Source organism: Anas platyrhynchos, chromosome 30 (genome assembly GCF_047663525.1).
Source record: "Anas platyrhynchos isolate ZD024472 breed Pekin duck chromosome 30, IASCAAS_PekinDuck_T2T, whole genome shotgun sequence".
NCBI classification, from domain to species: Eukaryota; Metazoa; Chordata; class Aves; order Anseriformes; family Anatidae; genus Anas; species Anas platyrhynchos.
The window spans coordinates 2,941,146-2,952,298 of record NC_092616.1 but is presented as its reverse complement, the minus strand read 5'-3'; positions in this window follow the sequence as shown (position 1 = coordinate 2,952,298).

The window sequence follows — 11,153 nt, the reverse complement described above, 5'->3', positions numbered from 1 at the left end:
ACAGGCACGGGGACAGCCTGGCAGCCTTGGCCTGGGTGTGACTGTGAGATGGGGCTGACAGGACAAAGGCTTTGTTCCTCATCCCTCCTTGTGACAAAAGTTCATCTGCTTCGTGTCAACGTGGAACACTGGTAGCACGGGCACAAGCAAGCAAGGCCCTGCGGCGTGAGTGGAGAGGGCGAGCAGAGAGATGGGGGAATATCCTGGATCCGTGCCTAGGATAATCAGTCCCAGGCCTAAGCTGTGTGCTGGAAACCTCTGGGCTCTTCCCTAGCCAAGGGATGTTGGCAAATCCTGGGAGGGGGGTGATGAAAGAAATGGAGGATGCAGCTCTTCTCCAAAGCTTTCCAAAGTGCCCCACCTTGCCCCATTGTCCCTCAGGAGCGGGCAGGGCACAGAGCAGTGTCCCCCTGCCCTGACAGTCATCCCTTTTCCCGTCTCTCAAGAACTCCCTCCTCAGCCTTTCTGTCTTCTCTGTGTGCAGGCTATTCAGGTTGCGGGACTCGGGACCTTTGCTGTTCTCCAAGAGCAATTCCACGTCAAGCAAAAGCGGCTCTTGATTCGCAAACCGTTCTTCCAGCTGGACATTGATGAGGGGTGGCTGGAGGACATGTACTGTCCCCCTGAGATCCTCCCTGGTGAGAAGGCAGCAGCCCCCCTCTTCCTGCCCCATGTCCGGAAGGATTTGTTCTCCCTGCTCTTTGGAAAGGCCTGGGAGAGGCAGAGGATTGTCTCCAACGGTCAGGGTGGAGCTTGAGTTCCCCCAGAAGACCCCGTGGCCCCGGAGCTGTTTCTCTTAGCGACCCTTCCTCTAGGACCTTGTTTGGAATGCTGCAAGCAACTTGGGCTTGCTGTGGCACTGAGGATGTTGCTTCTCCTTGCAGATGACGTCAAGGTCGAGCCGCTGAACTACTGCAGCTAGCACGAGCCACCTCCTTCCTGTTATATGTTGCCCCCTTAATTAATTTTCAGAGAGCATTGCATTAATAATAGAAAGGAATGTATTGAGTAAGCAACAGCAAGCAAAACAGCGCTGGGCGGCCGGGGAGTCTCGGCTCCGCCAACGGCGCGCACCTCACCCCCGCCAGGGTCCCTTTTTATATCTTGGTAATTCCGGGATTACGCAGCACGTCCTGGTATATTCTGCAACTGCGCGCACTGTTGCTAGGGGGTCTTCTCTGTCCCTCTGGTGGTCGTGAAGATGAAGGCCGTAGTCTTCCTCGGCGTTGTGGTTCAACTTCTTTTTTATTTGGTCATGTTGGCCCAGCGTGAGACAGGAAGGCAGGATGTTGATACGCTAGGTTAGCAACTGATCAGGAGATGGTTACATGAGCTTTGCAGCAGGGTCTTTGAACAAAAGAGGCAACTGAGATGCAGAAGGAGAGAAGGGGAGGGGGTTCTCTTTTTTGTTACATTAAGCAAAAGAATTTTCATAGTGTCTAGCCAAGCATTATCCAGCTCCTTACTTCAGCAGGGAGCTTTCGCAACTCCCGCTCCTCAAACGGAGCTCCTTGTTTTTATAATACAAAAGACAATGAACAAACATTTATTGTGTATTACACTTCCCAGCTCAAACTGGGACCCCCAGCCCCTTCCCATTATGAACTGGGACCCTTAACCCCTTCCCAGTATGAATTGGGCCCACCCCAGTACAAAGTGGGACCCCCATACCCTTCCCAGTATGAACTGGGCCCATTCCACTGCAAACTGGGAACTTTCCCAGTACAAACCAGGGCTCCCAGCTCCAAGCCAGCTCAAACTGGGATTGTCCCCAGCTCAGACTGGGACCCGCAGCCCTTTCCCAGTATGAACTGGGCTCCCCAGCCTCATCCCAGTACAAACTGGGCCCATTCCCAGTACAAACTGAGACCCTCAGCCCTTTCCCAGTATGAATTGAGCCCATCCCAGTTCGAACTGGGCCCCCCAACCCCATCCCGGTACAAACTGGGCCCATTCCCAGTACAAACTGGGCGCCTTTCCCTTCGCCCCGCCCCCCGTTGCCAGGTAACCGCCGCCATGTTGTCCCCTCCCGCCGTTGCCAGGCAACCGACGCCATTTCGTCCTGCCCCACCGGGCTGCCCGCACTGCGCATGCGCGCTCGCCGGCCTCCCATTGGCTCCCGCCCCGCGTCTTCAAACGGTCCGGCGGGAGCGATGGCGGCGGAGGCTGCGGCCGGTGCGGGGGGGGTGGGGGGAATTTGAGGGGGGTCTGAGGGGATTTTTTGGGATTTTGGGGAAAATGGGGGTCTGGGGGGGCTCAGGGGGGTTTGGAGAAGGGGTGCGAGGCTCTGGGGGGCGTCTGGCGGTGAGGGGATGCGGGGTTGTGAGGGGAAAAAGGGCTGAGGGGGTGTTCGGTGAGGGGAGAGGGGCTGTGAGGGGACGTTTTGTGAGGGGAAAAGGGGCCTTTAGGGGAAAAAGGGGCTGTGAGGGGAAAAAAGGGGCTGTGAGGGGCATTTTGTGAGGGAACAGGCTGTGAGGGGACGTTTTGTGAGGAGATGAGGGGTTAAAGGACACTTTGTGAGGGGAAAAGGGGCTGTGAGGGGACAAATCCTGAGGCAATGGTGTGTGAGGGGACATTTTGTGAGGGGAAAAAGGGGCCGTGAGGGGAAAAAGGGGCTGTGAGGGGCATTTTGTGAGGAGATGAGGGGTTAAAGTACACTTCGTGAGGGGAGAGGGGGCTGTGAGGGGGTATTTTGTGAGGGAACAAGGAGCTGAGAGCGGAAAAGGGGCTGTGACATGGCTGACAAGAGAGGCTTCAGGTACAAAGGCCCTGGACCACCCTCCTGGTCTGTCCGTGCCAGCAGGGCACAGCCCAGCTGCCTCCCTCCTGCACCAGCCTGTCTTTGATCTCTGCCACGCGATCCAAAGCCAGCAGTGCCTGTCCTCCCTCTGCACGGTCGCATATCCCAGCTCGACACGGATGTTTCTCTCTACTGGGAAGCTTCCAGCCCAGCTCAGCTGCCCCCCAGCTCTCCCACCTCCCTGCCCTCTCCCCAGCCCAGCCCAGTAGCCTAGGCTGGGCTGGTCCCACGGCAGTGCCCATCGCAGGCTGCTGCAGGGCTCTGGGCACTGCCACCACAGCTCCAGTTCCCATTCACTCCTGATCAACTCAGAATGGGTCTCAGACCAACATTTATTTGGTTAAAATACACAGAGATCCTGGCTCCTTGACTACAGAAATCCTGGGTCACACAGAAAGGGTGATACTCAGGCAGGAAGGAATGAAAAAGGGCATTTTTGTGTAGGCAACAATATCACAAGGGCAGAAAGGAAAATTGAAGAAACAAACGCCATATGGAAAGGCAAGATGGCCTGTCATGAATAATACTTGGAGCCATCTGCAGAAGAAGGCAGACAGTCTGTGGCCACTAATAAACACCCAATCAGCAGTTTCCATACTGTATCTTTGAGCTCCTGGTTCCTCATGCTGTAGATGAGAGGGTTCAGTGCTGGAGGCATCACTGAGTACAGAACTGCCACCACCAGGCCCAGGGATGGGAAGTAGGTGGAGGGAGGCTTCACGTAGGAAAAAAATCCAGTGCTGACAAAGTACCATGGAATGCCTGCCTCACAGTCATGTGAGGAAGGCACATGTCAAAAGGCTTTAAGCCATACATGCTCAAAGGGAATCCTCAGCACAGCCCTGAAAATCTGCAGACAGGAGAGCACAATGAAAACAAAACAACCAAATACTGAACAGACACCATCTTCCCTATGGTACTCTGATTCTGAGCAGGAGAGTTTGATAATCTGGGGAATTCCACAGCATTGCCTTGGCAGAGGGGCAGGGAAAATGTATTGGCAGTGTGCAGCAGAGCACGGAGAACCCCACTGCCCCAGGCAGCTGCTGCCATCTGGGCACAAGCTCTGCTGCCCAGGAGGGTCCCATAGTGCAGGGGCTTGCAGATGGCAACGTAGCGGTCTTAGGACATAACGATGAGAATAGAGAGCTCTGCTGATATCAAGAAGACAAAGAAAAAGGCCTGTGCAACACATCCTGCATAGGAGATGGCCCTGGAGTCCCAGAGGGAATTGGCCATGGCTTTGGGCAGAGTGGTGGAGATGCAGCCCAGGTCGAGGAGGGCGAGGTTGAGGAGGAAGAAGTACATGGGGGTGTGGAGGCGGTGGTCGCAGGCTATGGTGGTGAGGATGAGGCCGTTGCCCAGGAGGGCAGCCAGGTAGATGCCCAGGAAGAGCGCGAAGTGCAGGAGCTGCAGCTCCCGCGTGTCTGTGAATGCCAGCAGGAGGAGGAACTCGGTGATGGAGCTGCTGTTGGACATTTGATGTCTCTTGACCTTGAGGCTCATCTAAAAGGAAGAAAAAACAACATTTCTGTAGACATGATATATAAAGGAACTTTTCATCATTGTTGCAGAAATTCACTCAACTGCAGAATAGGGCTTGGTGTACTGTGTATGTTTCGTGTATTTTTTTTGTACTTGTCCTACACACCTGAGAAGTCCTTAAAGGTAGAAATCCTTGGTGTACTGCCCACCAAGTAAAATCTTGGGGGTCCTGCAAGGCAAAGGGACTGTCCCTCAGGGCAGTGTGCAGACAGAAGTTGTATCAATTAGTCCTGGTCTCAGCTGCCCCATGCAGGCACCTCGGGAGGTTGGTCACACTTAGGTGTTCCTCTGAATAGACCCTTAATGCTACTGAGAGCAGAGGAATCCAGGTTCAAAGTGCGCATCTCCAAACCCCTCACCCATCTCATCATATCTGAGGATCTCAGCACTCTGCTTTTCCCCAGGGACACACAGGGATCACAGCAGCTGCCCATATACAACCATTCAGCAGCATTTGTATGGCCTCAGGACTGACGTGTCTTCTCCATGGGGCTGTTAGATAACACAGAGCTGCTAGGGCAGAGTTGTGCCCTTCTGCATGGCAGCCTGCAGCCCAGCAGAAGCCCCACGTAGAGTCAAACGTCGTTAGATGTGATGTCCTGAACAGAGAGCCAGCTCATTTCCAGCCACACAATCACTTCCCAGAGGCCCAAAAGTTTGGAAGAAACATTGATGCTTTTTTCATGGACATACCTGAGCGACAGGAACATCATCAGTATTTGAGCTGCACCTGAATTCTCGTCCCCAAAACTGCAGTGAGTACAAAGCAGCTTATAAAATTTCAATGATATTACGGCTGGAGATCTACGCTCGATGAGAAAGGAGACCAGGGGATTGCTAAGGGGAAGGTGTCTGCACTGCAGGGATGGCAGGGAGGTGACCAAATCCCCCCTCCCATCTTGCTGCTGGGAGCAGCTCCCTCCCACCCTCTGACCATGGCTGTGCTGATTGCAGCTGTCCCTGCCTGCAGCTGGGTCTCTGTCCCCACGCCTCCTGCCTGCAGCTCACAGCCCCCATCCCACCTGCTGGGTGCTCAGCTCTGCCCTGCAGACACCTCCTGGCAGCAGGGCTCTGCCCAGGAGCAGCTCACTGGGGACACAACCTAGAGCGCAGGTTACACAGACCCTGCTGACACTGCACATGGCATGTGAGGTGGTGGAGCTTTCTATGGGCTGAGGGACAGCCAAGGGACATGGTGCGATTCTTGTAATTCTTGTTGTGAAGGCTTAGATGAAAAAGTCTGTACCCTAAAATAACAGCTTTAATTCTATTCTCACCGAGCCAAAGAACAGAAAACTGAAAGCAAAGAGTCTGGAAAGCTAAGAGTGAAGCAGTAATTCACAGACTTATTCCAGTTCTTGCAAAGTTCCCTTGCGTGCACCCTGGTTGTGCTGTGGAGCTGTGAGCAGGCTGCCCCAGGCAGCAGCCTCCCACCAGCAGCAGGACCCTGCCCTGCCGGGGGGACTCCTTCCACCCGCAGCTTCTCCCCGCAGCGCCCTGGGCAGCTCCCCGGGCAGGCTGAGTGCTGAGCCTGGCAGGCGGCAGAGGCCCTGCCCCGGCACACAGCCCCTGGGCCACAGCAGGGACCCTGCTCTGCACCACAGCCCTGGACACCCCTGCCTGCACCCCCGGCTTCTCCTGCCTCCACGAACTGCGGCTGCATTGCCCTCCAGCCAGAGACTTACCGGGTGCAGGGCTGGGAAGTCTTCTCCCGCAGGGAGCTCTGGGCATGCTGCCACTTCTGCCTGCCTTTAAGCACTGTGTCTCTGCAGGCAGTGCCCCCAGCCCTGCTGCGCTGTGCAGAGGAGCTGCTCCTGGGCAGAGCTGTCTCTGTGCAGCGCTGCCCGCTTGCCAGGAGCTCCCCTTGGGCCCAGGAGCCCGGCCCAGCTCAGCAGCAGAGGCCCAGCCCAAGGCCTCCCTTGCTCTGCCCCCCACCAGGCTCCCTGCACATGGCTCTGGGGCTGCAGAGGAACCTGCTGGGAAACTTCCTGAAGGGATCCCTGGGGTTCCCTCCCTCACCTGGCACACACACTTCTTGACAGAAGGATCATTTCTCATAATGAAAAAACAATTATCTGTAACAATCACCTCTTCTCATCCCAGTTGATAGTGGGACACACAGACATGGTCATGGAAGTAACTCCTTTAACCCCCTGCTTAAGGAAGGGATGCAGCAGCAACACTCAAGGTATCTCATGCTGGATTTTTTCCTGGGGCAGCTGGAATGGGGCTCATCTCTCTACCATGTCTGCCACAAACCCACAGTGTAATACATACACCATAGATGTTTGTTCATTGTCTTTTGTATTATAAAACAAAGAGTTTTGTTTGAGGAGCGGGAGTTGCAAAGGTTTCCTGCTGAAGTAAGGAGCTGTATAATGCTTAGCTAGACACTATGAAAATTCCATTGCTTAATGTAACAAAAAAGAGAATCCTCTCCCCTTCCCTCCTTCTGCATCTCAGTAGCCTCTTTTGTTCAGAAAACACAGCTGCAAAGTTCATGTAACCATGTTCTGATAAGTTGTTAAACTAGTGTATCAACACCCTGCCTTCCTGTCTCACGCTGGGCCAACATGACCAAATAAAGAAAGAAGTTGAACCACAACGCCGAGGAAGACTACGGCCTTCATCTTCACGACCACCAGAGGGACAGAGACGACCCCCTAGCAACAGTGCGCGCAGTCGCAGAGTACACCAAGATGTGCTGCGTAATCCTGAAATCACCAAGATATAAAAAGGGACCCTGGGGGGGTGGTAAGGTGCGCGCCGTTGGCAGAGCTGAGACTCCCCGGCCGCCCAGCGCTGTTTTGCTTGCTGTTGCTTACTCAATAAATTCCTTTCTATTATTAAAGCAATGCTCTCTGAAAATTAATTAAGAGGGAGCTTATAACAAATTTGGTGCCGTGACTCGGATGAAGGCAATCTGATTGAAAGACCTTCGGAGGGGGCGCCCCGCTGATTTCAGCGGCCTTCGCTAGGACTACTTTCATTCAAATCCTTCACCAACGAACCCTAAATTCGGCAGCAAGCAAATAAAGCCAGCAACCCCTAGTAATCTTTGTGCACGAAGACCGAACGAAGACTCAGGAGTGAGTAAGTATAGGCCGGTGATCCGTTCGGTTGGGGTTGGGTATCCTGGAGCGTAGCGTTGTGAGACGTCCAATTGCGGACGAAGCGAGTGCGGACCCCTCGGTAGTGCGGTTCCCACATCCCGCGAGGGACTGGGCCACGAAAAGGGGGAAGCGATTTGTGTGTGTGTGTGTGAAGGCGCTCCAGAAGATGGGACAGAAGAAGAGTAAGCCTTCTGGTCCCATGGGCGGGGTAACGACAGATGTTAGGTTACCCCCTATTCCTCCAGACAGTCCTTTAGGATTAATGATCAAAAATTGGGATGATTCCCCTTTTAGGCGGGGAAAAAGTAAAGTAAAAATGATACATTATTGCATTGAAATTTGGGGTGGTAAACAGATTCAAGACCACCTTTACTGGCCTGTATTTGGGTCCTTTGACGATTGGGTTTGCCAGGCCCTAAATATTTATGTGAACTCAAAGGAACCCTTTAGTTTAGAAGAGAGTGAGTATGCACATTTGTGGATCAGTTCAGAAACTCAGACCAAATTATACCCTCTAAAAGAAAAAGGAGGGGACGGGAGGCATAAGAAAAACCAAGAATTAGAGATCCCAGCCTCACCGCCTCCCTATGTTTCACCAACCCCACCTGCAGCCCCTCCGACTCCCGGGCCTCTTAATCCGCAGCCCCAGGGAGATGCTGACAGCGACTCTGACTCTAGTGTTCAGGGACCAATAACTAGGAGTCAGGCCAGAAGACAGCAGCTTAGAAACAAAGAAGGGTTGTATCCACTAAGGGAAATAGCAATGGGAGGACCACAACCCGGTATGGGATATGTGGCCATCCCTATGAACTCTGGAGATGTCCGAGATTTTAAGAAAGAAATGGGAAACCTATTGGAGGACCCCTTAGGGGTGGCAGAACGAGTAGATCAGTTCTTAGGGCCCAATATCTACACCTGGGAAGAAATGCAATCTATTTTAGGGATATTATTTACATCGGAAGAAAGAGGAATGATTAGAAAAGCTGGAATGCGAATTTGGGATCAGCAACACCAGCAAGGTCCTGCAGCAGATGTTAAATGGCGATTACAGAAACCCAATTGGGATAATCAAGACCCCATACATCGTGGCCACATGCAGGACCTTAGAACCATTATCATTCAGGGAATTAGGGAATCAGTCCCAAGAGGGCAAAACATTAATAAGGCCTTTAATGAGCAACAAAAGAAAGATGAAACTCCGACAGAATGGTTGGAGAGATTACGAAAAAGTTTGCAACTATACTCGGGATTAGATCCAGGAACCCCTGTGGGAGAGGCTTTGCTAAAAACTCAGTTTGTAGCGAAGTCTTGGATAGACATTAGGAAAAAATTAGAGAAAATAGAAGATTGGCAAGACCGAGGTCTAGACGAATTGCTACGGGAGGCACAGAAAGTGTATGTAAGGAGGGAGGATGAAAAGGAGAAGAAGCAAGCACGAATAATGATGGCCGTGATGCGGGAGGGGCAGAGAAGAGGCGAATACAGAAAAGATTTAAAGGTGGTTCGCCAAAAACTAGAGGGAGAAGGGAAAGTGACAGGAGGATTGAGGAATGTGACTTGTTTTTACTGCAATAAGAAAGGTCATAAGAAGAAGCAGTGTCGACTGAGAATGGAGGATGAGAAGATGTTTAAGGAAGACTAGGGGTGTCAGGGGCTCTATCTGCTGGGGACCCGAAAGAAAACTGAGCCCTTGATAAAGTTAAAAGTAGGTCCCCAGCGTGAGGAAATTGAGTTCCTCATAGATACAGGGGCTGAAAGATCTACAGTCCAAAATTTGCCTTTAGGATGTAAAATCTCAACAGAAAAGGTTCAAGTAATTGGAGCAAAAGGGGAACCCTTTGGGGTCCCTGTTATCAAAGAGGTGTTAATTGAATCGGACTCTAAATTAGGGGTGGGATCCTTACTCTTAGTGCCTGAGGCAGAATATAACTTGTTAGGGAGAGACTTAATAGTAGAATTAGGCATAAGTTTAGAGGTAGTAGATAAAGAGCTAAAAATTAGGTTGTGTCCTCTGAGAGCGGAGGACGAGCAAAGCATAAATCCTGAAGTCTGGTACACTCCAGAAAGTGTAGGAAAATTAAATATTAAACCCTTTAAGGTAACTATAACTAACCCAGGTGTACCAACGAGAATTAAACAATACCCCCTGTCTGAGGAAGACAGGCAAGGGTTAAAACCTGAAATTCAAAGGCTACTACAACAAGGGTTGCTAGAACCCTGTATGTCTCCGTTTAATACTCCAATATTACCAGTAAAAAAGAAAGATGACAATTATAGGTTGGTACATGATCTAAGAGAAATTAATAAGAGAACCGTGACCAGATTTCCTATCATGGCAAATCCCCATACCCTATTAGGTCAATTGCACCCAGATGATCAGTGGTATAGCGTAGTGGATTTAAAGGATGCATTTTGGGCATGTCCTCTGGAGGAAGGTAGTAGGGATTATTTTGCCTTTGAATGGGAAGACCCAGATACCCACCGAAAGCAGCAATTACGGTGGACTGTGCTTCCTCAAGGATTCACTGAATCACCTAATTTATTTGGACAAGCCCTGGAGCAAATTTTACAAAACTACGACAAGCCACCAGGAATAACATTAGTACAATATGTAGATGATTTGTTATTAGCAGGGAAAGACGAAGACATTGTTAGGCAGGCCAGCATACAGCTGTTGAATTTTCTTAGCTTGCAGGGGCTGAAAGTCTCGAAATCGAAGCTGCAGTTTGTAGAACGAGAGGTAAAATACTTGGGCCACCGACTAAGTGAGGGAACTAAGAAATTAGACCCAGACAGAATCAGTGGGATATTGGCTTTAACGACCCCACAAACTAAGAGGCAGGTACGACAATTATTAGGGTTAACTGGCTATTGTAGACAATGGATTGAAGATTACAGCGGCAAAGTTAAATTTCTTTATAAAAAATTGACTAAGGATGGGTTGCTAAAATGGACCAAAGAGGATGAAAAACAATTAGAAAAATTAAAAGAAGAATTAGCACGCCCTCCAGTGCTGAGTCTTCCGGATCTGAGGAGACCGTTTTTCTTATTTGTTAACAGCAATGAGGGCACTGCATATGGAGTATTAGCCCAAGAATGGGTAGGGAGTAAAAAACCTGTGGCTTACCTATCCAAATTGCTGGACCCAGTTAGTCGGGGCTGGCCAAGTTGTTTACAGGTAGTAGTAGCGGCTGCCTTATTAGTAGAAGAAGCACAGAAAATTACCTTCGGAGGAGAAATCAAGGTGATATCCCCACACAATATCCGGGGAGTACTACAGCAAAAAGCAGAAAAATGGATCACAGATGCTAGGTTACTAAAATATGAAGGAATTTTAATTTCCTCCCCAAAACTAACATTAACAACAACTTCCCTGCAAAATCCTGCTCAGTTTCTTTATGGGGAACCAAGTGAGCCCTTAGAACATGATTGCCTCCAAAATATAGAAGAGCAAACAAAACTGAGACCTGATTTGGAGGAAGAAGAGTTACTTATAGGGGAACAGATATATGTGGATGGTTCTTCACGAATAGTGGAAGGGAAGCGGAAATCGGGGTACGCACTAGTGAATGGGAAAACTTTTGAAATAATTGAATCCGGACCTTTAAGTCCAAGTTGGTCTGCCCAGGCTTGCGAATTATATGCTGTACTGCGGGCCTTAAGACTGTTAAAGGGCAAAAGCGGTACAATATATA